The following is a 24,542-nucleotide window of genomic DNA, read 5'->3' on the forward strand; positions in this document are numbered from 1 at the left end:
ATAAAATGAGGGGATAAACAATAGCTAGCTGATGAAATAACACAGGACATTTTATATTCAGGTTTGAGAGTTTAGTAGAAACTAAGAGCATAATAAATAAAAAGGACTGCAATGGCCTTTAATAAAGCAAACAGTCCAAGGAGTCATTCATTTGCCATATGAAGTATTTGTTTTCCAGGGCAATCATGCAAAAAGGCTTAGCCTTTCCCGCAGATGAAAAACTATCCTGACCCTATCCTGCCCATCTGAATGAACTCCACAAACAAGATTTTCAAAGTGCTCCTTTTCAATTAATGTTTTAATATTTTGAGACTTTTTATGAAAATTATAGCTTTGGCTGCTCAAAATGACTTAAGCGACTGCCTGATTTACAAATGCACCCAAGCAATGCCAGTGGCCTTTGCAAATTAGATTTTTAAAATAATTCACATCGTGGCTGTTTTATGTACTTAACTACTTCTCATGCACAGCCTTTTAGTCTTTCTTTTTTTTTTTTTTTCTGAAGCACAGATTTTCAGAACATACTGCACATTTTAAATCTTTTTAAAAAATACTTTCTCCCTTCCATTTTAGAGGACTTCACCACTGCTTTAATTTATCATAATAATGAGAAAAGAATCATAGGGCTCAAGATCCTCCTTCACATCGGGTCTTAGTACATCACCAGAAGTCTTTAATCCCTCTAGCCTCACCTTGCATTTATATCATTGCCACAGCCTCTCTTCCACCTCCTGCCTCTTGCTATTTCAAGTCATTCTTTATATGTTGGCCAAATGTTCTTCCTTAAACATGCTCTTACCACATCATGCCCTGCTCAAGACACTAGCAGAGCAAGCGTCTGCCTCCAGTCTAAACTTCCAGTTTCTCAGCCTGGCTTTTTTTGTGGTTTTTTTTTGGTGGGGGGTGGTTTGAGGTACTAGAATCGGGTATTAAACCCAGGACCTCATGTGTGGGAAGCCAGCACTCAACCACTGAGCCACATCGGCTTCCTTGAGTTGGTTTTATCGTTTGTTTTACTTGTTGTTTGTTTTTGTGTTTTTTTAGTAGGTACTGGGAACTGAACCCCAGACCTCCCTTGTGGAAGGCAGGCACTCAACTGTTTGAGCCACATCTGCTCCCCAGCGTGGCTTTTAAATTCCTCTTTCAACTCACCTTGTCTTTCCAACTGTACGTACACTTTTCCCAAACAAGATCACCCTACTGTTGTCAGATTTATGTTCTAACTGTATGCTCTCACCAGCCTCCACCACAGCTCTATGCCTTTGCCCTGTGCTTTTCCCCACGTGAAGGTCTTCTCCCTCTTCAGTGCCAAAAACACCCTATACCCTTCTTTCTGGCATCTCCTTGACTGTGCCATACATTTCTCTTCCCTTTCTGTGAATTTCTCTTCATAGCCCTAGAGAACCATAGAAATATTGACGGCTTTGTTCCATCCCCAAAGATTCTGCTTATTAGGTTGGATGCAAGGCCTTTTAAGAATACTCCAGGGGCGTTTTCGGGACGTGGAGTTGTCCTGGATAGTGCTTCACGGACAATTACGGGACATTATAGATCCCCCCAGGGCCCACTGGATGGAACGTGAGAGAGTCTGGGCTATGATGTGGACCATTGACTATGGGGTGCAGTGATGCCAGAGATGAACTTACCAGGTGCAATGGATGTGTCATGATGATGGGAGAGAGTGTTGCTGTGGGGGGAGTGGGGGGCGGGGGCGGTGGGGTTGAATGGGACCTCATATTTTTCATAATGTAATTAAAAAATAAATAAATAAAAGATAAAAAAAAAAAAAGAGTACTCCAGGTAACTCTACATGTGCAACCTAATGTGAAAATCAAGTACTAGGATTTAACAATCCTTACCAGATGATCAAGTACTTTATTGTATACTACTGTATATTGTATACCAGGAGCTTTGGAGGTGGGGCCAGTGTGAGAATTTTTTTTAAAGTTCTCCAGGTGTATATATAGTTAAGCTCAAGAACCACTGGAATTCTGCCTTACATTTTTCTTCATAGGGGTCTTATCTTCTCAACTAGATTGCAGGCTTCTCAAGGCTAATAAATGGGTTTCCTACTTTTTAATTGCTGGGCCCTACCCCACCCCACCCCATCCCCAATACACACCATAATACTGAACATGCAACAGAAGCTTAGTGAGTAAGTATATTTTGAAGTTGGTAAGTACTTTCTGGTAGACCTGTTAGATTTTTCTAGATCCATTGATTAGAGATAAGACCATGGCATTATACCTCAAATAGGTCACTTACCTTGACTCAGGTTAAATCCCTGTCCCACAACCAGAGGCTGAATCTTTACCCTTAGCTATCTGACCCGCAAATGTATGCCATCATTTAGAGCAAGGGCAAGCTGAGAAGGCTGTGGGTGAGTTGGTATGACCTATCTCACCAACGAAGAAAAGGAAAATGTCAATAGAAGATGAGAAAAAGAAACATTAACATCTATGTCTTACATCCCTAATTTTTTAAAATTTTGCTACCTCTTGATCCATGGTTGAGCTGCGGTACCATCAATACCACTGGCTGAATTTTTAAAAGATTGAGCTTCTAGATTTTTCTGATCAACTTCAGCCCATCCTGAATATATGATACAGTCCTTTAGAAATTAGTATTTTTCATTTCTTTTTCAGACACAAAGCATATTAGGGAAAATCCTTTGGTGGACAACCACTTAGCAAAGTTTCCAGGTGATAGTTCTTCCCCAGGTAGTGTGGCCACAAACTAACCCACTGACCCAGTTGCCTGCTGGAATGGTTGAAATTTTTGCTTTTTTCCAAATTTACTACTTTTAAAGTTTCCAGCTCACTATGATGTTGCTATAATGCCAGAACAATGAGAAGGTTTATTTCATGAAAACATAGCTTTCAAGGTTGCATATGATGTTATGGTGAACTTAAGCCCCCAAAAATACAGAGGCCAGGTTCTGGTTCAGGAAGGAAACTGAAAACATGCATTTATTTCCCCTTCCCCATGTTCCACAGAAATGACAATAACAATATTGGAAGAGGAATAAATCCACAATAATACTAAAAGCAGGAAGCAGTAGCTATTAACAGATCAGAGAATTTTGACAGACATTTTGAAGATGGAATTGTGGATTAGATTATACTGATGGATAAATTAGTGCTGAAACATTAGCCAAGAATGTGTACAATTGAAAGCAGAAACAAAGATAGGAGCCTATCTTGCTGGTGTGGAGAGGTTTCCAACTAATCATCAGGAAGAGCAGAAGTCAGGATGGAAACTGAAGAACGATTCACAGAAGAGGGCTGCTGGTCTGTCTCTCTGTCTTCCTCCCTACCTTCAATGGAAGCGATTACCATTGCTTTTGTCCCTGGGACAAAACCAAGGGCTGAGTCTCTAAAGAAAGGATGGCTCCAGAGTAAAGCCCTGATAATTTTGGCACTGGAAGGAATGGGGTTGGAGGAAATCCTGCCTTTATCCTGTTCCCACACCCCGAAGTGATGGCTGCAAGTAGACAGGTATGCTCTAATTTAATTTCTAATCCTAGAAATCAAATGTACGATTATCCAAATAAAATACACAACAAAAAAGTAAGGATAAAATAAATGTAATCTATTACAAGTAGATAAAATATATATTAAAGGATAAAAAATATGACAATTTTTAAAAGTTGAAGAGACATAGAGAATTCAGATATGGGCTCTAAAATCTGTCTAAAAGATATGCATAATAAGGGAAAAAATGGAATGTGAGAAATTGAGGAAAGAAATGACAAACATTTCCCTGAACTAAAGAAATACGCAAGTCTTCAGATGGAAGGCCAATTCACTGCTGACTTCACCAATAACTAACATGCCTGGCCAATAACTAATTTACTATGTACTGAGTGCATTTTATGGGTTATTTCATTTAACTGCAAACAATCTTAGGAGATAGGTGTGATTAACAAAGAAAAACTTGCATCTAGTCATGGCCTCATGATTTTCCAGAAGTTCACAGTAGAGAATATTCTGTAAGCTTAGAGAGAAAAGAAGGTTATTTACAAAGAAATGATAAGCAGATTGACATCAGACTTCTCAAGAGCAATGTCTGTGATTAAAAGACAATGAGGCAATGCCTTTAAGATTCTGAATGAAAATTATTTTTAACATAGAATCATCCATATTGTTTATTAAAAGAAGTGTGAAATTGGAGGGCCCAGAAAATTTACTTCCATATATTTTCCCAAAACTATTTGAGAATATGCACCAGAAAATAAATAAACAAACATACAAATAAAAGAATCAACCAATGAGAACAACATGGAATCCAGTAGAGCACACTAACCCAGGAATGCAGTGATGTCAGATATTAGGCAGCAGTCTGAGAAAACAGTCATTCAAAATTAGAACTTGGCTGTCAGTAGGCTCCTAGAAAAGAAAGGAAGAATGGAAGAATGAAATGTATTCCAGTTAACAGATAGTTAGCAGAAAAACAGAAATCAGTACCAGAAAATCACAGCACAAACTTAGATATGGTATGGTTTTAAGAAATTGGTGGAGGGTAGAAAAGAAAATCCATTTATACTTTATATATGGAACACCAGTCTTTGATTGGCACAAGTCTAATAACAAAGATTACATTTCTTTTCTATGGTTTCAGTCACATTATTCTGTTCTACAAGGAATAAAATTTACATTATCATAATATTGCTGCTTTGTTGGTTGTGTTCTAATGTTAAAATTCATCCTTTAGATAAAGCATGGATGACTTAACTACAGCAAATATTTACTGCTCTTCATTTTTATTCTATTTTTTTTTGATGTACAGGGGTTGAACCTGGGACCTAGTACCTGGGAAGCAGGCACTAAACCACTGAGCTACACCTACTTCCCTGTTCTTTATTTTTAAACTTTGGACTTCAGGTACACAGAATTGAATTAAATATAATTCTTGGTTAATGGGTCGCTACCATCACTGGTCCATGCATTGCCCTGTTGTACTTTATTTTATTTCTTGGTAATATAATAAATACCCACAAACCACCACACAACCCAAGAATTGGCACATTAACAATGATTTAATCCTCCTCCACATTGCAACCACTTGTCTTCCTGCTAGAAATAACTGCTTTCATAAGCTGGGGTTTTTCATTCTCTTGCTTTTCTTATGTAGTAGTATATTAAAGTATGTGTAAACAAAATACTGCTTAGTTTTAGTTGTTTTCAAACTTTACTAAAAGGGTATCAGGCTATAGGTAGTCTTCTGGGGACCTGCTTTTCTCACTTAACAGTATGTTACTAAGATTCATAAATGTTATTACATGTAATTATAATTCATTCGTTTTCACTATTGAATAATATTTAATGGTTAATTTACACATCGCCCTCTTGATTAGCACTTTGGTTGCTTCCAGTCTTTTTGTTTATTTTTTGCTATTATAAGGCTGCTGTAAACATTCTTATACATAACAGCTGGTCTATACTAAGGAATATAATTGCTGGATCATAGGGTATATATATGTTTAACTCTTCAAGAAAATGCCAAACTGTTTTCCAAAGTGGTTGTTTTCCAGTTTACATCCCCTCCCTTTGTAGTGTATGATAGACTCTGTTATCTACATCCTCTCCAATACTTGGAATGTCAAATCTCTTAAATTTTGCCAACAGTGAATATATAATACCTATAAGGTCAGGTATCAACAGTAAATATTATAATTTAAATCCTCACATACACATACATACAAAACCCAACTTACAAGTTCCCACATGCTTCAGTGCTGATAAGAAAAAAGTCCCCAATGGTATTATGACCTGAATATGGGAAAAAAGCAGAGCCTACCTAGAGTTCCTTTACTAAGCTACTTGCCAAGACAAACATAGGTCCCTGTATTTTTGTTTTCTTTAAGCTAAACTATAAAGCAGCTCTTCAAGTAGATGTAGCCTATGGCAGTGAGGTAGAAAAGGTTTGGATTTCAGTCCTATCGTTCATTTTTTAGTTAAATGTCTGGTTTCACAGGTTATGTTTATGTGACATCAAGGTAACTATTTAACATAAGGAAGGGGCTTTGGAGTTATGTAGATAAGAGATTCAAGATGTTGGCCAAGTTTTTCATGATTAACCACTCGGGCTATCACAGAAAGAGCTCCTGTCCTCCTGGACTACAGAGCTGTTATTTCTTCTTCCATGGAGGAGGTGTACATCATTCAGAGGATAAACTGGCAGGTGTTATATAAACACTGAACATTCCTTTTCAAATAATGTCATATTAAAGCTTCAACAAAGCTCAAAGAATTTGCAATATCCCATAGAAGGAAGCAATACAACAGCCTCAGAAATACTGAAATTGCTGGTGAAATATATCTATCCATGTTGACTTTTAAAACACTATGTAGGGAAGCAGACTTGGCCCAATGGATAGGGCATCCACCTACCACATGGGAGGTCCACGGTTCAAACCCTGGGCCTCCTTGACCCGTGTGGAGCTGGCCCATGCGCAGTGCTGATGCGCACAAGGAGTCCTGCCACGCAGGGGTGTCCCCCGCATAGGGGAGCCCCATGCACAAGGAGTGCACCCCATAAGGAGAGCCGCCCAGCATGAAAGAAAGTGCAGCCTGCCCAGGAATGGCACCACACACACAGAGAGCTGACACAACAAGATGATGCAACAAAAAGAAACGCAGATTTCCAGTGCCGCTGATAAGGATTAAAGCAGTCACAGGAGAACACACAGTGAATGGACAGAAAGAGCAGACAACTGGGGGGGGGGGGTGGAAGGGGAGAAAAATAAATAAAAATAATAAATCTTTCAAAAAAACACTATGTAAATAAATTAAAAATTAAATTAAATTAAATGCAGATTCCTGGGCCCTAGCACCAGGGATTCCAGTTCCATAAGACTGGGGTGGAGCCCAGGAATCTCTCTTTTTTTTTTTTTTTTTTTTTAAGATTTATTTATTTATTTATTTAATTCCCCTCCCCGGGTTGTCTGTTTTCTGTGTCTTTTTGCTGCGTCTTGTTTCTTTGTCTGCTTCTGTTGTCATCAGCAGCACGGGAAGTGTGGGCGGCGCCATTCCTCAGCAGGCTGCTCCCTCCTTCGCGCTGGGCGGCTCTCCTTATGGGTGCACTCCTTGCACGTGGGGCTCCCCTACGCGGGGGACACCCCTGTGTGGCACGGCACTCCTTGCGCGCATCAGCACTGCGCATGGCCAGCTCCACACGGGTCAAGGAGGCCCGGGGCTTGAACCGCGGACCTCCCATGTGGTAGACGGACGCCCTAACCACTGGGCAAAAGTCCGTTTCCCGGAATCTCTTTTTTAATTGGTGGCCCAAGTCCTTCAGATGCAGGTGACCCCAGAAATGATGTGCTAAACTGGGGGTGCCAAGATGCCTAAGATGAATTCTCTTTTACCTTCAAAAATAGCATTTACCTATTTACCCTTTAAAAATTAATTTTAAAAATAATATGGGCCTAAATGCAATGTGGTTTCTTAGTTTGGCTCCTGGAACAGAAAGAGGATATTAGTGGGAAAACTGGTGAAGTTCTGATCAAGTGTGGAGTTTAGTTGCTTTAAAAATGTACTGATGTTAATTTCCTAGTTGTGACAACAGTACCGTGGTAACATGAAATGATGACAGTGGGGGAACCAGGTGAAGGGTATATGGGAATTTTCTATACCATCTCTGCAACTTTTTTGTAAATCTAAAATTATTCCAAAATTAAAAGCCTATTTAAAAAAAACAAAAAAACAAAACACTATGACCAAAACCAAGTCAATAGTAATAGAAACAAAAGAACAAAATTTAATATATAAAAGAAGCAACCAATATTAAAATAAATAAAATGTCTTTCTGTAGCCAGAAGTACTGCTGTTTTCTATGGGTTCAAACTAAAGTGCTTTTATGCTGCAAAATTATAGTGTACAGTGGCAGGTACAAGTAAGGAAGTATCAGTGAAAATGCCTACCTGTCTGTTGAAAGAAACAAAAGCTGGGTATGACATAGAAAAGATAACAAGATATTTCCTGTTATTTTCCTCAGGACTTAAAGTCAATTTAGTCCAACATGTGTTTCCTCCATTTCTATGTGTATGGCCCGTATTTCTTTGACTCAGTTCACACTAGCTTATTGAGCATCTAATGTAATGAAAGATGTTAAGTATTTAATGGCAAACAAGACTGGAGGGAGCAGGATTCCAATGGGGAAAGAAAAGATGTCACTGGAGTGGTAACATTTGAAATAAACCTTAAAGGATTGGGCTCATGGAGATAATTGCAGACTATATTCCAGCGAGAAAGAGCAGCACAAGCAAAAACACAGGTATATAAAATCATTACTTTTTTTAAAGATTTATTTTCTTTTATTTATTCTTCCCCTCCCCCTCATTGTTTTGCACTCACTGTCTGCTCTTTGTGTGCTCATCTTCTTTTTAGGAGGCACGGGGAACTGAACCCGGACCTCCCATGCGGAAGGGAGGCACTCAATGACTTAAGCCCCCTCTGTTCCAACAATCATTACTTTTTTGAGACAGGTACAAATATTTTTTCATAATTCTATGTTGAGGAATAGGAGATGTGTGAAAAGATAAAGTGAAGTTGTGCTGGCTATGTTCTCTAGCATGAAAATGACTGCAACGCAATCAAAACCGGACCAAGCTCAAAAAGAGTAAGTTAAAAAAGGCATCGAGAGTGGATGTGGCTGTGGCTCTGGAAGTTGAGCACCTGCCTCACACATGGGTGGCCCTGGATTCAGTTCCCAGTGCATCCTGAAAATAAAACAAAAAAACAAACAACAAACAAAACAAACAATAAAACCAATTCAGGGAAGCCAATATGACTCAGTGGTTGAGTGACAGCTTCCCAGATATGACGTTCCAGGTTCAATCCCTGGCCCCCAGTACATTAAAAAAAAAAAGTCACTGACTGGCCCAATTAACTGGAAAGTGAAGGGGACAGGCTCTGGCTTCAACTATATCTAGATCCTGGAACTCTAAATATCAGCTCTTTTCTCTCTGTTGGCTCCATTATCATGTCATATCTGGTAATTCCTGGCACCTCCAATCTTTTATCATGGCTATTTCTCAGCAGCCTAAAAAAAAAAAATGCACTTTTCTCAACTGTTCAGTCAAAATCCCAAGAATAAAGAGAGACTCATCTGTCTGAATTAAGTTGTTTGTACCTTTCACTGAAACAAATACTGTGCCTAGGAAGATGTGTCATGTGTCCACTCCTAGAGTCAAGAAGAGGATCAGGGCCAGCCCACCTTTTAGATTATGGAATGGTTCCCAAATGGAATCTTGAAGGGCCATTACCGAAAAAAAAGACTCCTGGGTAGGAAAAACATCAGGTGTCCCCTCCACAGACCACACTTTTGGGGCCCTGAAACTAATCTAAAGAATATGCACCTGATTCAGCAGAATGGAGAGCCAGTGGACACTTTTATGAAGTGAACAGCTATTCTAGAATGATCTGGTCTCAGGATGGAGGACAGATAAAAGTTGAGGATGACAAAAGTTGAGATGACAGAAAACATTTGAAAAAGAAACTGATTTTCTGAACTAGAATTGTGGCCCAATGTTTGAAAGGCAGTGGATTGAAAGCCCATTTGGGGAGTCCTTATCAACATGGTTATGGTTGATGGAACACCATAAAAAAAAAAGAGGCATCAAAGATGATTGTGGTTTTCTAACCCAGTTAACTGGAAAAACAGGGGAGTCCTAAATTGTTTGGGGTAGAAGCTCGTGAGCTAGTTTTGCTTGCAAGTGCTGAGGATAGATGGGACTCCAGTGAAGATTTTCATCAGGCAGTTGGCAACTGAAGCAAGTCCAGAGTAAAATCCAGAAGCAGAGCTGGGTCCAAGCAGATAATAGGAGGAAACACCAAGGTAACTGAAAGATGGGAGACAGGCAAGAACGATTCTGGAGCAGGGAGCGTCAGTCTAGCTAGTTTCTCTGTTCACTCCCGGGGGTCGTGAGTGGGGTCCCTAAAGGTACTGAGGAGCAATCGTGGGCCCAGGTGTTGGCAGTGGATAGGTCGCAGAGATTAGGGAAGCAGACTACAGGACAGAGTGTGTGTGAAACCAGCTGGTTTGTTTCTTAATGTCTTCCCTAATAATGGGAAAGTTTCATTTCTTCTTCCCACATTCCTTACTTTTCATTCTAATGTATATTCTAATCTTCAAACTTCATTAGCCAGTCTGCACAAGTCTCTCCCCACTCCAGTCTCAGGTGATTGTCAAAACAGCTCCTCTGCAGAGCACGGGGACCCCTTTCTCCCTCACCTTCACGCAGTAGCTTGTGAGGGAAGCCATCCCAGATCTCAGGCATGGGACTGAGATCTCTGCCTGGGTCGGACAGGCCTGCGTCTGCATCGCTGTGTGACTGTGGCCCAGGTATTAGCCTGTCCAGGCTCAGGTTTCTCATCTGAAAGGGGGTTAATAACTGTATGGACTTCATAGATGGTTGTGAAGATCAAGTGAAGCACAATGCCTGACATTTAGCAAGTGCTCAGAAAATGGGAACCAATGTAGTAATTATGATAATGACAGTGTGATGTTTAATTTGCCTGATTGCTGTCACCTGGTAAAAAATCATTTGTGAGGGAGGAGTTCAAATCTGGAATAGGATTCAAATTTCTGTTCTTCTTGCATTTTTCACTTCACTTCTTCTCCATATCACACCCACAATGTCCCAACCTTAGGTGAAACTTGTTATTAAATGCCATTCTGATTTGCTTGTAAATTTAATTTTGAGATCATCTCTCCCATGAGTTATCTCAGATAAAAGAGCCATGGACAGCAAGGGAGGAAAGGAGAGAGACAAAAGGAAAAATAAAAATGGTGGGGAAAAGGGAAGGACCCGGCAAAAACCAAGCAGGCTCCTTGTGTTTCACTCCATCCTACCAGGAAGAGGAGAAAACATCTGGGCCAACTACAAAGCTCAGAGAAGGACAGTCTCATGCCCAAGACCAACATCTGCTCTTTAGCCTCTGTCAGGATGCCCTTTCCTCAAGACATCACTTGTAGGCAATTACTAACTTCTGCTACCTTAATTTATCTAAGGCACTAATTTAGCTAAGGTCACCTAAAACAGTGGTTTCTCAAAGTGTGGTCCCAGGATAAGCAGCACCAGGGCCATCTGGGAACTTAAGAGAAATGTAAATTCTCATGCTCCACCCTGGACCTACTGAATCAGCACCTCCACGGGCGGGACCCAGCAATCTGTATTTTAAGAAGGCTTCCAAGTGATTCTGACGCATGCTTAAGTTATAGAACACTGACCTGGAAGAAGGGTTCTCTCAGGCATCTAGGGTGGTTGCTTTGGGTAAGAAGGATGAAGTTCTTACCATGTATCCCTCAGATCCTACCACAGGCAAGCCTCAGGTCTGGCTGCCCATAATGGACTACTGGTTGCCAAAGACAGATTGCTTCATGGAAATGTGAAACATGCTTGAAAAAAGTTGGAAAAACACCGAGAAACAAAAGCCTGGCTAAATGTCTCTCCCCTATAGGCAGTAGCACTGGGGGTGTGAGTTTCCTTCTGGCCCACCTATGGAAGCTTCATGGGATCCAACACCTGTGGTAACAGAGTGTCTTCTGCCACCTGAGGACTTACCTTGTGCTTTATTACAGTCTCATCATGAAAGAATTGTGTGGAAAAGCTCAGGTTGAGATTCCCAGGGACAGACTTCATTCTCATGGAGGCTTCTTTCCCAGCTCCAGGGTTGCAGCATCTGAACAGAAAGAACAGTGAGGTTCCCACCACAACCTCCGTCATCTTCACTGAAAGCATAATAAGACTGCTCTTATTATGCTCTCATCAGGTTCTGGGTGTGCAGAAGCAGAGAGGCAAGAGCTTCCAAGCCCACAAACTGCTATCTCCTCCTCCCAACCCACAAGAATAAACCAGAATACCATTTAGCATTAGTCCCAACCAAGGTGGAGGCATAGGGGTGTGGCGAGGGAGAGGGGTTGTATTGTCAAGAGTGACAATGTAGAAGAGTACCTGGAACACAATATTGGAATTGGGAATGGGGACCTCAGGGTGCCAAGGGAGGAGGTTAGTAACACAGAAGTGTAGGTGAGCTGAGAAAAGGGTAGGTGATGAGAAGGAAATGGTGCCATCTGGGAGAAAGGCAAACGTTCTCCAAGCCAAGTGCCACACCTTTCCCTGTGTATGGGGCCAGCCTCCAGCCCGGCTCAACATCTTATTCCTGACTCTGCAGAGAGCAGAAAATAGTCAAGGTTAAGGAAGTCCAGGAATTTCTACTTCAGTAAATTAGTTTTACCGGACCTTCTGCTTTATTAATTTGCTATGTGTTAGAGTCAAGAGGCTTGGGTCTACATAGCGGCCAACAAAATATTAAACTTCCCTCCCGCTACTTTCTCAAATAAGATGGCAAAACCTCTGGAACATATAAGCCTTGCCTATAAGTGGAACAGGGCAATAAGCCAAGCCCTTGATCTTAATGCTTGCGCTTACGAACCTTATTCCTATAATAAAGAACCTAAGCCTAATTATAATTAATGCTCAAGAGTTGCCTCCTGAAAACCTTCTTGTTCCTCAAATGTGGCCTCTCTCTAAGCCAAACTCTGCAAATAAACTCACTACCATCCCCCCGGCATGGGACATGACTCCCAGGGATGAGGGATTATTACCAAGCATTAATCAGTGATGCGTTTCAAAAAAGACGACGAAAAGGGGAAAATAGTAAATAAAATAGAGTTTTTATGGCTAAGAGATTTCAAAGTGAGTCAGGAGTGCATCTTGGAGGTTATGCTTATGCAGGTCTCAGGTAGATTTCACTATCACGGTCAACAAAGCCTCCAACAAAAGTTCTCCCAAGGGTTCTAGAGACATCTGGACACCAGAGACAAGGCACACAGCCACATGAAACAAAAACCCACTCAGTAGGCCCTATCTGGGAAGAGATGAAAACCTCTTTCCCCAATATAACCTAGTTACACTCATTTATAATTCCCCTAATCATGGTTCTACTCCTTTTATTTGAACCTGTAATTTTCAATTTAGCAGTTAAGTATATTTCTCAGAGACTTAAATCTTTGGATTATTCATGTGCTGGTGGAGTCCTGAAACCCGGCAGAGCTCTGGCCAACTCCTCCTCTGCAGTTCTTCAGGCTTGCCCTGCACAACTAGCAAAACGGTGATGCTGCACCAGCCCCATCCCCCAAACCAGGATTATCTCCAACTGCGAGCAAAATAATTCCTTCCCTCTGTCCCATAATATCTATATCCCTTCTCAGCCTGAAGCAGGGAGGACATCATCCCAAATCCCTCAAGATAACCATGGACCAAAGCAAATTTATTGTTATTATAGTTATTATCTTGTGATCCTGGAGTTACTTGTAACATTGATATTAAAAAATAATAATAACAATAAAAGGAGGTTTGGTCCTTTGTTTCTTTGAAATGTTGTGTTGTCCTGCCAAAAGGAGGGAAGTGGGAAGATGTGGAGCCAGCACAGGTCGCTGTGGCGGGAGCGGGAGGCCCGAGCGGGCTGCGGGAGGTACGGTGCATGGCAACGCAAATCTCAACATTCCCACAGGGGGACCAGGCCAGCACCAAGTGGCTGTGGAGGAATGACTCTTTAACGAATATCAGTATTTTGAAAAGGGTGTTCAGCTGTCATGCTGACCCAAAATAAATACAGTCACTGTTGGAAGTCCTTTAGAAAGCCCTTCTCTTCAGCTCTCGTTATAGATGGAGCTGATATTCCATGGCAGCAATGATTTATGCAGCAGGAAGATGACTGGCTGCAGGCCAATAGGGGGATTTTCTTCTGTAAGAATTTACCATGGCCTTGCCTGACCCTTCACCCTGGTGATTAAAATTTAAAAGTAAAATGAATGCCTTTTCCATGAGTTATTGAGTTTTCCTACTCTGCACTTAGCAAAACTTGCTACTTGGGGAAAAAGGGATAAAGGGCTCTGCTCAGTCAAATGTCTGAATTAATGATTTCCCTGAGTGTCTTGAATTTTTGAGGGTGGATTTGAGGGTGTAGACAGCATAGGTATTTTTGATGAGAGATGCAGCTTTATTAGGGCTTGTATAGAAAGAGAAGTTAATCAGAGAATTGTGATAACCTCCAGCGAGGAGTTGGGAGGTAACTTTAAGCTGTTTCACTAACCAGATGATCTTACCCCCTCTGCTCATGTTGAACTGGTTTCAAGAAATGGGTTCACATAAGCACACAGTCCTGACCTACCAAATGCAGGTCAAAGGACAAATTGCATTTATCTTAGATTTGCCAAAACAAATCTGGTGATATAACTGAAAAAGAATGGGTATCCTTTCTATCATGGGGTGGACAAGGCTGAAAGGAACCATACATAGTTCTCCATCTCCCAGAAATTGCTTTAGACATAAATTTTATGTTTTAACCAACATTTTCCAATGTATCCTTTTTGTTACCATTGTCATCTGACACTATAGGGAGGGCTGCACTGGAAAGCCGTAAAGAATGGTTTTACGTTGTAGTCAGACTCTCTAATGACCCAAAGCTTGAGCTTGTATGCTTTGCACCTGCCTGTGGCTGGCATTGCCTTTTCCAGCTAGAAGTTTACCCTAAAGCCATCAGCATCCACGGCAAGACAACTTGAAGGCAGTAAGGCTAGAAATACAGATGTTCATACTCAACAGCTGGGACAAGTAGGGTACTCAGAGAGAGCAGCGTCTAATCAGAACTGGGAACACCTTCCTCCAGCATGGCTGCTTAAACACCCTTCATCACAGCAGCTTCACACTGGAAGGGAAAAGAGAGTTCTGAACGGGAGGCTTTCTAAAATTTTTCATTCACTAAGCATAACTACTATATGTCAAGTGCCAGGGGATTATACACTGAAACAAGGCGATTCTTTTCCTTCAGGAACTTAAACTCTGATGAGGGAGAAAATATATGCATAAAATACCATAAAACAAAATGTAATATAGTTAATATAAGCAAAGCATACAAAAATGCCACAACTAGATTTCTGACAATCTATAGGACCCACTGAGCCTATGAGTTACTGCATGATGACAAATCAGGATATGACTAGAGTGCTCAACAAGCATTTATGTAGGAGCACCCACTTGAAAGTAAGCTTTACAAGACAAGAGAATTTTGTCTGTTTTGTACATTGCTAAAACAATAACAACAAGGACAACAACAATAGTAGCTACCCTTTGTTGAGAGCCTATCATACCAAACACTGTGATACAGAGTTTACATATATTAGCTTATTTAATCCTTTCAACAACCTTATGAAGCAGGTATTATCCCCATTTGATGGTTGAGGAAATTATAGCTTTGCTTGGAAAATCAATTTGCCTAAAGTCATGCAGAGTTGGAGGATAGAAGAACAAAGATGGAATCTGAGTCTATCATTAAAGAACAGATAGGAGGAGGGCCTAGAGGTGCTCGAGCAAAATTTGAAGAACAATACAAAATTAGTTAGATGCAAGTCATGTTGTTAATCATGGTTTTGCTGTGCAACAGATAATAGAGAATGAACATGCTGGATAGTATCTAATCCAGGGCTTCTCATATTCTAATATGCATATGAATCACTTGGGATCTAGTTAAAATGCAGAGTCTGATCCAGCTAGTCCAGGAGCCTGAGATTCAACATTTCTGACAAGCTTTGGGTTCTGTGATGCTTCTGGCCTAAGGCTACAATTTTTTAAGGTATTTTGACATTTATTTCTCTTGAGTTATTTCAAAATACATCGTAAGGGAAATAATTACAAAATTGTAGGCCCCAATGAACTTTATTTTTTCCCCAATGAATTTTTTTCATTATATAATTTTTTTCTTTATTTCTAAAGAAATTTTAAATTAGAGTAAAGTTACATCAAAAATAAAGGGATTCCCATATACCCTACCCCCTCCCCTTTCACATTTTCCCCTATTAACAACATCTTTCATTAATGTGGTACATCTGTTACAATTGATGATGAACAAATATTGAGGCATTGCTACTAACCATGGTGTATAGTTTACATTTTGGTTTCCACTTTGCACTGTACAATTTTATAGGTTTTGACAAAATGTATTAAGTGCCTTTATCCATCATTGCAATATCATGCAGAACAATTCCGATGTCCCAAAAATGCCCCATGTTACACATATTCTTCCCTCTCCCTCCCCTCAGAACCTCTCATGGGCACTGAAAGTTTTTCCATTGCTAGAATAATAAAAGGTCTACTTTAATCCATAGTTACATTCTGCCCTTAGGGTTGATCATTCCTCAATCTTGATGATTTGGGGATGTTGATGCCCACTCTGTTTCTGATTGAGAGGGGCTTAGATCCCATGGGGCAGATGGATGAAACTGTCTTGCTTGCAGTTGTAGATGCTCTCTATATTTGGAATGGGCTTTGTCCATCATCATCCTTTTAATTGTCCTGGGTGAGTCTGATGAATTGGAGAGTAGGTGTTGGCTGCAACTCTGCTGAGATTCAGGGCTCAACGAGTATATGAACATACTGAAGATTTAAGTTTCTGAGACATATATTAAGTGGTATAGTGCTAATTATAGGTTCAAATAAAAGGGACGGAAGAACCGTATGTAGGGAAGCAGATGTGGCTCAAGCAATTGAGCTCCCACCTACCACATAGGAGGTCCATGGTTCAGTTCCCAGTGCCTCCTAAAAAAGACAACAAGCTGACACAACAAGAGACCCAACAAGAAAAACATGACGAGAGAGACAACAAAGCAGGGAACAGAGGTTCCTGGTGCCTCTTAGAGAAGACAGGAAAGAGAGTGCACTCATTCAACAGGCAGACACAGCAAGCTAATGCAACAAGATGACTCAACAAGAGACACAAGAAGAAGAACACAATGAGAGACACAACAAAGCAGGGAATGGAGGTGGTTCAAGCAATTAGGCACCTCCCTCCCACATCGGAGGTCCCGGGCTCAGTTCCCAGTACCTCCTAAAGAAACAAAGAAGATGAGTAGCCTCAGCAAGTGCAAACAATGAGGGGGTAGGGAGAAATAAATAAATTAAATAAGTCTTTTAAAAAAATACATAAGGAAATTATAAATAAATCTAACTCTGTTACATTGGGGAGATAGGTTAACATATATTCCAAGGTAAGGCCCACCAATGAGGTGCCAGTTTCCTGAGGTTGTCTACCCTCCCTATAGTGTCCTGATGTCTCTAGAGTAAGGCTACAATTTGAGTGATGAAGGTCTAGTCCATTGGTCCCAAGTGCTATTCAAAGAAGCAGTCTAGAAAGAACCATCTATAAAGAAGTTCATATTAAAAAGCTCATTTTATTGTCTTTATCGTTTACATTTGACTGAGTTTTTTATAGTTAACTTTTTCCCTCTTTTCTTGTTTATGTTGAGTGAATTATGTTGAATTCACTTTATTTGTAACACAATACTATTAAGATTAACTGTATAAGTATCTGATTTAAACATATACTAAAATCCTGAAAACTCTTTGTCAGTTTCCAAATTTCTTTTGTAATTTCCCTAATCAGGGAAATAAAAAAGATTAGGAACCACTAATCTTATCCCACCTCTCATTTTATAGATGGGAAAACTAAAGCCTAGTATGGAGAAATGGCTTGCCAATTAATAGAAGAGGCAAGCTGAGAGTCTCGTGGCTCGGAGAGGTAGAAGCTACGGCTACAACGGTAGGAATTTAGACTAGACTACAGAGGACATTACTCACCAAATTAAGGAACTTAGATCTTACCTTGTAGGCAGTGGTAAATTATTGAATATATTGAGGAAGAGAAGTGAAATAATGAAAATTATGAGTTAGAACAACTGATCTGGCAACAAAATTCAGCATTAGTACTCACAAGGAGGAAGATCAATCCAGAATCTAATGCCTTATTAACTTGATCTACAAAATAGAATCTAAAGTGCCATCAATTGAAAGAAGCTATTATGTACGCCAGAGTAAGAAAAATTTCTACCAATAAAGCCATAAAAAATTATTTCTTACAACTTTTGACTTTTTTCATACTTACTAAATTGCTCTTTTCTAATTCTTTAGATAGTTTTTAGCATATGTTTCTTTTGTGCATTCATAAAAAGTAAAGTATGAACAAAATGGATTGATTAAGGTCATGGTTCCCAAACCATGAAGCAGTGATCTCAGAGAACCACAGTGAATTCACAGGGGGATGTGGATGTGGATATTTTATATTTTTGAGGAAAACACAGTGATACTTGACATCTGTCAGACATGGCAAAAACTACTTGCTCCAGGTCATTCACAGTTCCAACATTAGATCAGGCTATATTCCTTTTCGCAACATCATATTTTATGAACTTGGGTTATTGCCAATTGCTGTGATTTTTTTTTTTAAAGCAAGTACTGCAAAAATAATGTGGAACAGGAAATAAAGGTGGTGGTGTCCAATGTGATTCCAAGGTTTAGAAAGTTGTGCAATAGCTAATTGTAGTCATTTAAGAAGGAAATTTTTTTTAAAATTTTCATATGACTAAGTTGTTGGACCTAACAGCCTAATAAATGGAACTATTCTATATTTATTTTGGCCTTTGGTGCTATGAAAAATAGATACACTAAAGGCACCACGACCCAAGAGAGTTTGGGAATCTCTGAGTTCAGGTATTCCTAAAACTTCTTCGATTCATAGTCCAGCTCTTCTAGATCACTCTTTGATTCAGAGTAGTCTACATCAATGTTTTATCTATACAACATCATTCTCTGTGCCAAAGTTGCACTGGAGATGCACTATTTTTTTAGTTCTCTGCTATTGTCTTTGAGATTTTTTTCAAGCCCCATTTATTCTGAAAGTTTTGTTATTAAAATATGTCCAAAGGTATTCAGTGGAAGGTTTTTAGGTATTAACCAGCATTCACATTCTTTCCTTAAAGAGTGTTTTGAGAACTAGCAGTTGTCCATTCAAATCCCAGGAAAAATATCTAAGATTGAGCCTGGGCAGGCAACAAGAAATACACAACAATCACCATTTGGCTGAAAGCAATTTTAAGTTGCCATTGATTTTAAAACCTATTCCAATTTCAAATATGTTAAAATGTGAAAATATATATACATATCAAAGAATTAAAGGTAATCAATGTGAAAAGTGTTTAGTAAACTATAAAGAACTACCAGCATTATTCTGATTAGGCACATGGTGATAGGATATTGAAAGAGGCTGTAGAGAATGGTCTACAAATATAAAAGACATTGAAACACAATCAAAAGGATTTTAAAATCAGAACACAAATTGGTTTGCTCAGCTCCTCACAACTCACAAAAATTGTCCTATAAGTGTGTGGCAACGTATTTGCACCCCCAGCTAGAGCTTATAAGAACCATACTATCCTTCTGGTAACCCTTTGGCCCTCTTTGTTACACCCCATTCCAAAAACACAGTCAAAGACTCAAGTTATGTGCTCCTGACTCTGATAGTTATTCAGGGTTAGAAATTGGAGTCCTGAGCAAAACTATGATAAAAGGAAAGAAAATGTCCTAGATATTTACAGTGAATCACTCAAGTATTTAATTCTAAAGGGCAGTTTAGAATGGTAGTTAAATTCACTGGTTTTGGCAGAAACAAATTCAGGTTATAAATTCTAAGCATATCCTTAATTAACTGTTTGACCTTGACCTCTAAGCCTCAGTTTTCCCATGTCATAAAGTAAGAATAATTGTACTATCTCCTTGATAGGGTTGTATGAGAATTAAATGAGATAATGTGCACAAAGCATGACTCATAGTGCCTGGGTTACATTTAGCATTTAAATGTCAAAAAGATAAAGATAATCTAGTTCTTCTGTCACCTCTTTAGCAGTTTTGGAATATTTTCTCATGGGAATGTGTTCCCATGCCTTGAATTTTCTTTAGTAAACTTTCATGAGCAAGTAATGAACAAAAGCCATATGTGAATCAGATGTAGCATCATTTCCCTGAGCCCTTCACCGCCAGCGACTCTCTAGTCCATGCCAGTCACGTCTTTCCTGACCCAGAACCAAAGTTTCTAACTAGAAATCTTGCTTCCATTCCTGACTCCCTGGAATCTCTTCTCCACCCATATTTCTAAACGTTCTTCAGATTCTGTCACTACTCTAGTTAAAATCTCTCGACTAGCTTCCCACTGCCCTGAGAATAAAATCCAAACTCGATGCCCAGGCTTTCTAAGTCTGATGTCACACCTCCCTACCACCACCACAGTCATCACTTCACTCCAACCACGCTGACCTTCCTTCTGCTCCATCAACATGCTAAGCCCCTTCCTACTGTTGCTCCAGCTTGAACTGTGTCCCCCAAAAAGATATGTTGAAGTCCTAATCCACAGTATCTCAAAATGTATCCTTGTTTGGAAATAGGGTAGTTACAGATGGAATTAGGCAAATTAAAATGAGGTCATACTAGAAGGGCCTTTAACCCAATATGACTGGTGTCCTCATAAGAGGAAATTTGAACACAGACAGTAGAGGTATAAACGCTTGGTGATGAGTGAGGCAGAGAATGCCAGGGGTTGCATGTAAGTCATTGCCAGAAGCCAGGAGGGAGAGATGAAAAAGATTCTCCACAGTCTTCTGAGTCCTGCCAACACCTTGATCTTGGACTTTAAGCCTCCAGAATTAAAACAATAAATTTAGTTAAGCCACCCAGTTTGTGTTACTTTGTTATGGCAACCCTGCAAAACTAATACACCTGTGTATAGCACTTTCACTCCCTGATATTTTTCTTGTTCATTAATTTATTTACAGCCATGTTTTCTCCTCTTATCTCCTACACCAACCATCAAAATGTAAACTCCACGAAAGAAAGGACATTGTCTTGTTCTCAGCTATATCCCCAGTGTATAAAGCAGTAGCTGGCATATAACAGGCATTCTATAAACTATTGCTTAATCATAAATAAACATAGGCAAATTAAACACCAGCAAATTTCTATTATATATGTACCCTTTGGGGTATACATTTCTTAAGAAACAACATTCTGTAAGCAGTAAATAGCACGTAATTCAATTCAGATCTGGTAGTGAAGGGTTACTGACAGACTGAATTTACACAAAGCCAAGGAAATGATGTTTTATTGTCACTTCCCTTTGATTAAAAATTGTTCAGTAACCAAGACTTCATTGTAGTATTTCTGCTTTTGCATCCAGATGGTCTTTTGGCTCTTGAGAGAGCTGCTTGTCATTTTATTTGAGCAAACAATATATTTCAAAGATTGACAGCCCTTAGCAATGAGAATCCCTTACAGTTACTTGATTTTCCTAGCGGCCACAAAGAGGCTGTACCAGGATAAAAGGCCAGTAGTATGCTCTGAATAACTATCAAATGAAGGGGATATTTATCTCTGTATGTGTCTATATCATGTAGGAATCCTTTCTCTTTCGTTTTCTCTCTTTCTCTCTGTCTCTTCTGCTCCTTCTATTTGTTTTTGGTAGAAAGATACCGTTTTACAATACAGATTTAATTCTTTGAACTCTGTACTCATGAAGATGGCATAAACTGGGAACCTGTGGTGCTTTGAAGCTGTAAACTCCAGAAAAACATGTTCTTAAATTTAATCCATTCCTGTAGGTGTGGACTCATTCCAAGTAGGGGATTTTGATGAGATTACTTCAGTTAAGATGTAGCTCACCTCAATCACAATGGGTCTTAATCCTATTACAGGAATTCTTTATAAAAGAATGAAATTCAGACAAAAAAAAAGAGAGAAAGCCATGGAAGCAATGAAACCTGGAAGAGAAGGGAGAGACTAGAAGACACCATCACGTGCCTTACCATATGACAGAGGAGCCAAAGCTGGCCAGCAGCCAGCCCCAGAACACTGGCCTTCAGGAAGAAAGAGTTGCCTTGATGGTGCCTTGATTTGGACTTTCTTTTAGCCTCAGAACTGTAAGCTAATAAATTCCCATTGTTTTAGTCAACCCATTTCATGGTATTTACTTGTGCATCTCGGAAACTAAAACAGAGCCAAACATTTATTCCAAGCTGAAGGACTAGTCTCTTTTAAGCAATCAACAGAAAGAGCATATAACTCTGTTGGAATAATAGTACTCATTCAAGGAAAATCTGTAACTTAATTACTAAAAACAGACAGCAGAGGAAAAGATCCTCAAATCAGCAATCAATATCTTATGACAAGATTATAGTCAATTCATTTAAATTAAAATATTTTTTGAGCAAGCACTTTTACTCTCCAACTACATGCTGTCAAGAAAGACAGCAAATGAGACACCCAAGGTACATGAAAGGGCTTTGAGAACTGTGTAAAATGCCAAGCACAATGGTAGGCACACAGTAGGTGCTCAGCAAATACTGCTTTTCCCCTCAGTTTCTTGATTTCACCTTTGACTCTTCATGTGTATGCAAAGATACTGCAGAGCAGCTTAGAGGTACACCAAGGTGTGCAAAGATGGGAGCAGCAGATCTGCATAACAATCTATTCTGTAAGCCACATGAGACAGACCACTTCATATACATAAAATCTCATTTCCATCTTTATAGGTAGGTGTTTTTCCCATTTGCCAAAATAGGAAATGGAGATACTGAGAGATTAAATAAATTGCCCAATAATATGTGGTAGATACAGAGTGCAAATTAAATTCTTATCATTCATAGCCATATTTATTTTACTCAGAACACATTTATTGATCACTTTTAGACACTCTCCCTGTAGCTAAGGATCAAATGTAAACAGAATATGTTCCAAATGATCAAAGAGTGTCTTAGTTTGCCAGGCTACTGTAACAAAGTACCACAGACTAGTTAGTGGTTTTTTAAAGATTTATTTATTATCCCCAGCCCCTCCTCCCCACTCCCCCACCCCCCATTGTCTGCTCTCTGTGTGTCCATTCACTGCCCGTTCTTCTGTGTCTGGTTGTCTTCTCTTTAGGCAGCACCAGGAATCAGTCCTGGGACCCTCCAGAGTAGGGGAGAGACGCTCACGCTCCCACACCACCTCAGCTCCCTGGTCTGCTGCACCTCTCGTTATCTCTCCTCTGTGTCTCTTTTTGTTGCATCATCTTGCTGCGCCAGCTCTCCACACAGGTCAGCACACCACATGGGCCAGCTCACCATGCAGGCCAGCTTGTCATCACCAGGAGGTCCCAGGAATAGAACCCCGGACCTCCCATATGGTAGACGGGAGCTTGAGCCATATCCACTTTCTGACTAGTTAGTTTAAACAATAGTAATTTATAATCTCACAGTTCTGAAGGCTAGAAGTCTGAAATCAATGTGTCAGCAGAGCCATACTTCCTCTTTAAAGGGGAGAATCTATTCTGTCTCTTCCTTGACTTCTGCTGGGTGACCAAAAATCCATGGTGTTCCTTGACTTCATCTTATGACAGGATAACTCAATCTCTACCTCATGGAGCATGCTCACTCTTTCTCTCTCCTCCTCCCTCAGTCCCCATACACCATCCTCCCCCCCCCCCCCTCCTTCTCTCTCCCTCCCCCTTTCTCTCCCTCTCTCCCTCTCTCCCTTTCACACTCTCTCTCCCCCGTTCCTCCCATGCGTGCCCAAATTTCCTCCCCTTATAAGAATAGCAATCATATTCAATTAGCACCTACCCTAACCCAGTTTGGCTTCATCTTAATTAAAAACAATGTCAAAGATCCTATTTCCAAGTAAGTTCACATTCACAGGATGGGAGTTAGGACTTGAACATGTCTTTTGGCAGACACAATTCAATCCATAGCAAAATGTTTTCAGCCTGACATGGAATGAAAAGTGTAAGAAGTAACGTTTTCAATGTGGAAATGTTATAATAGCAGTATGCTTGGTAGGACAAATGAGAGAAGGGCTCACTTTGCCAGGGTGTAAGGAGGACTTCACCTGGATAAGCTAACACAGAATTCTTGAAAGATGAAAAGTCATCTTTCTGTCAATTGCCCCTTTAGCAGGCAGTCAAGGCGTGTGGAGGATGACGACATGGGGGGTGGGGTGCGGTGGGTGGGTGAGGAGGAAGACAGCCAGGGTGTTGGGAACTATAAATGCTATGTCCAGGGGACTGCAGGGAACAGTGAGTCATTCGACCAGTGGCAGGAGATGAGCCTGGAGAAGGAGCAGAGGCCAGGTAAGAGGAGCTTGTGTTTCAAGCTGAGTTTGAACTTTACCGTGAGAGTAATGGGGACCCAATAAGGAATTTTCAGCAAGGGAATGTCATCCTCAGAATAGCTTCTAAAGTTCCTCCAGCAGTGGCACGGGGAAGAAAAGACTAGAAAGAGACCAATTCAAGGAAGAAGGAAGACTAGTGAAGAGGCTACTTACTGTACCAGTGCAGACAAATGAGGTAAAGTTCCGAAATCAAAGCAGCAGCACAAAACTGCACTTGTGTGGGTCTCTCCACTGCACAGTTCAGCTTGGTGTGCTCCTTGAAGCAGCCCTCTTCCCTCCGGAACATGACCCAGCTTTATCTTGACCTTGCTGTCAACTGCTGTCTGGCGCTCCTTCTCCGGTTCAGTCCTCCAATTGGATTTTATGCAGGTTATTGTCCCAGAGATGTTGACTTTGTAAGGGTCCTGAAATTAGCCCCATTAGTCACTCCTTTGCATAAAGTTAAGGAGGCTTCTATTAAAGTACAGCAGATTCCCTAGGAAGAATGCAGCATTATCACCCACTAATGCCC

General features: G+C 40.2%; 1 long non-coding RNA gene across 1 annotated transcript; it reads left to right on the top strand.

Moving 5' to 3' along the window:
• Positions 1-3,000: 3,000 nt before the first annotated feature.
• LOC131280152 (uncharacterized) lies at positions 3,001-21,836 on the top strand. The gene is made up of 2 exons (XR_009187743.2): positions 3,001-3,497; positions 21,580-21,836. It is a non-coding gene; the product is annotated as an uncharacterized lncRNA (long non-coding RNA).
• The last annotated feature ends 2,706 nt before the right edge of the window (positions 21,837-24,542 follow it).

This window comes from Dasypus novemcinctus, chromosome 2 (genome assembly GCF_030445035.2).
Source record: "Dasypus novemcinctus isolate mDasNov1 chromosome 2, mDasNov1.1.hap2, whole genome shotgun sequence".
NCBI lineage: Eukaryota > Metazoa > Chordata > Mammalia > Cingulata > Dasypodidae > Dasypus > Dasypus novemcinctus.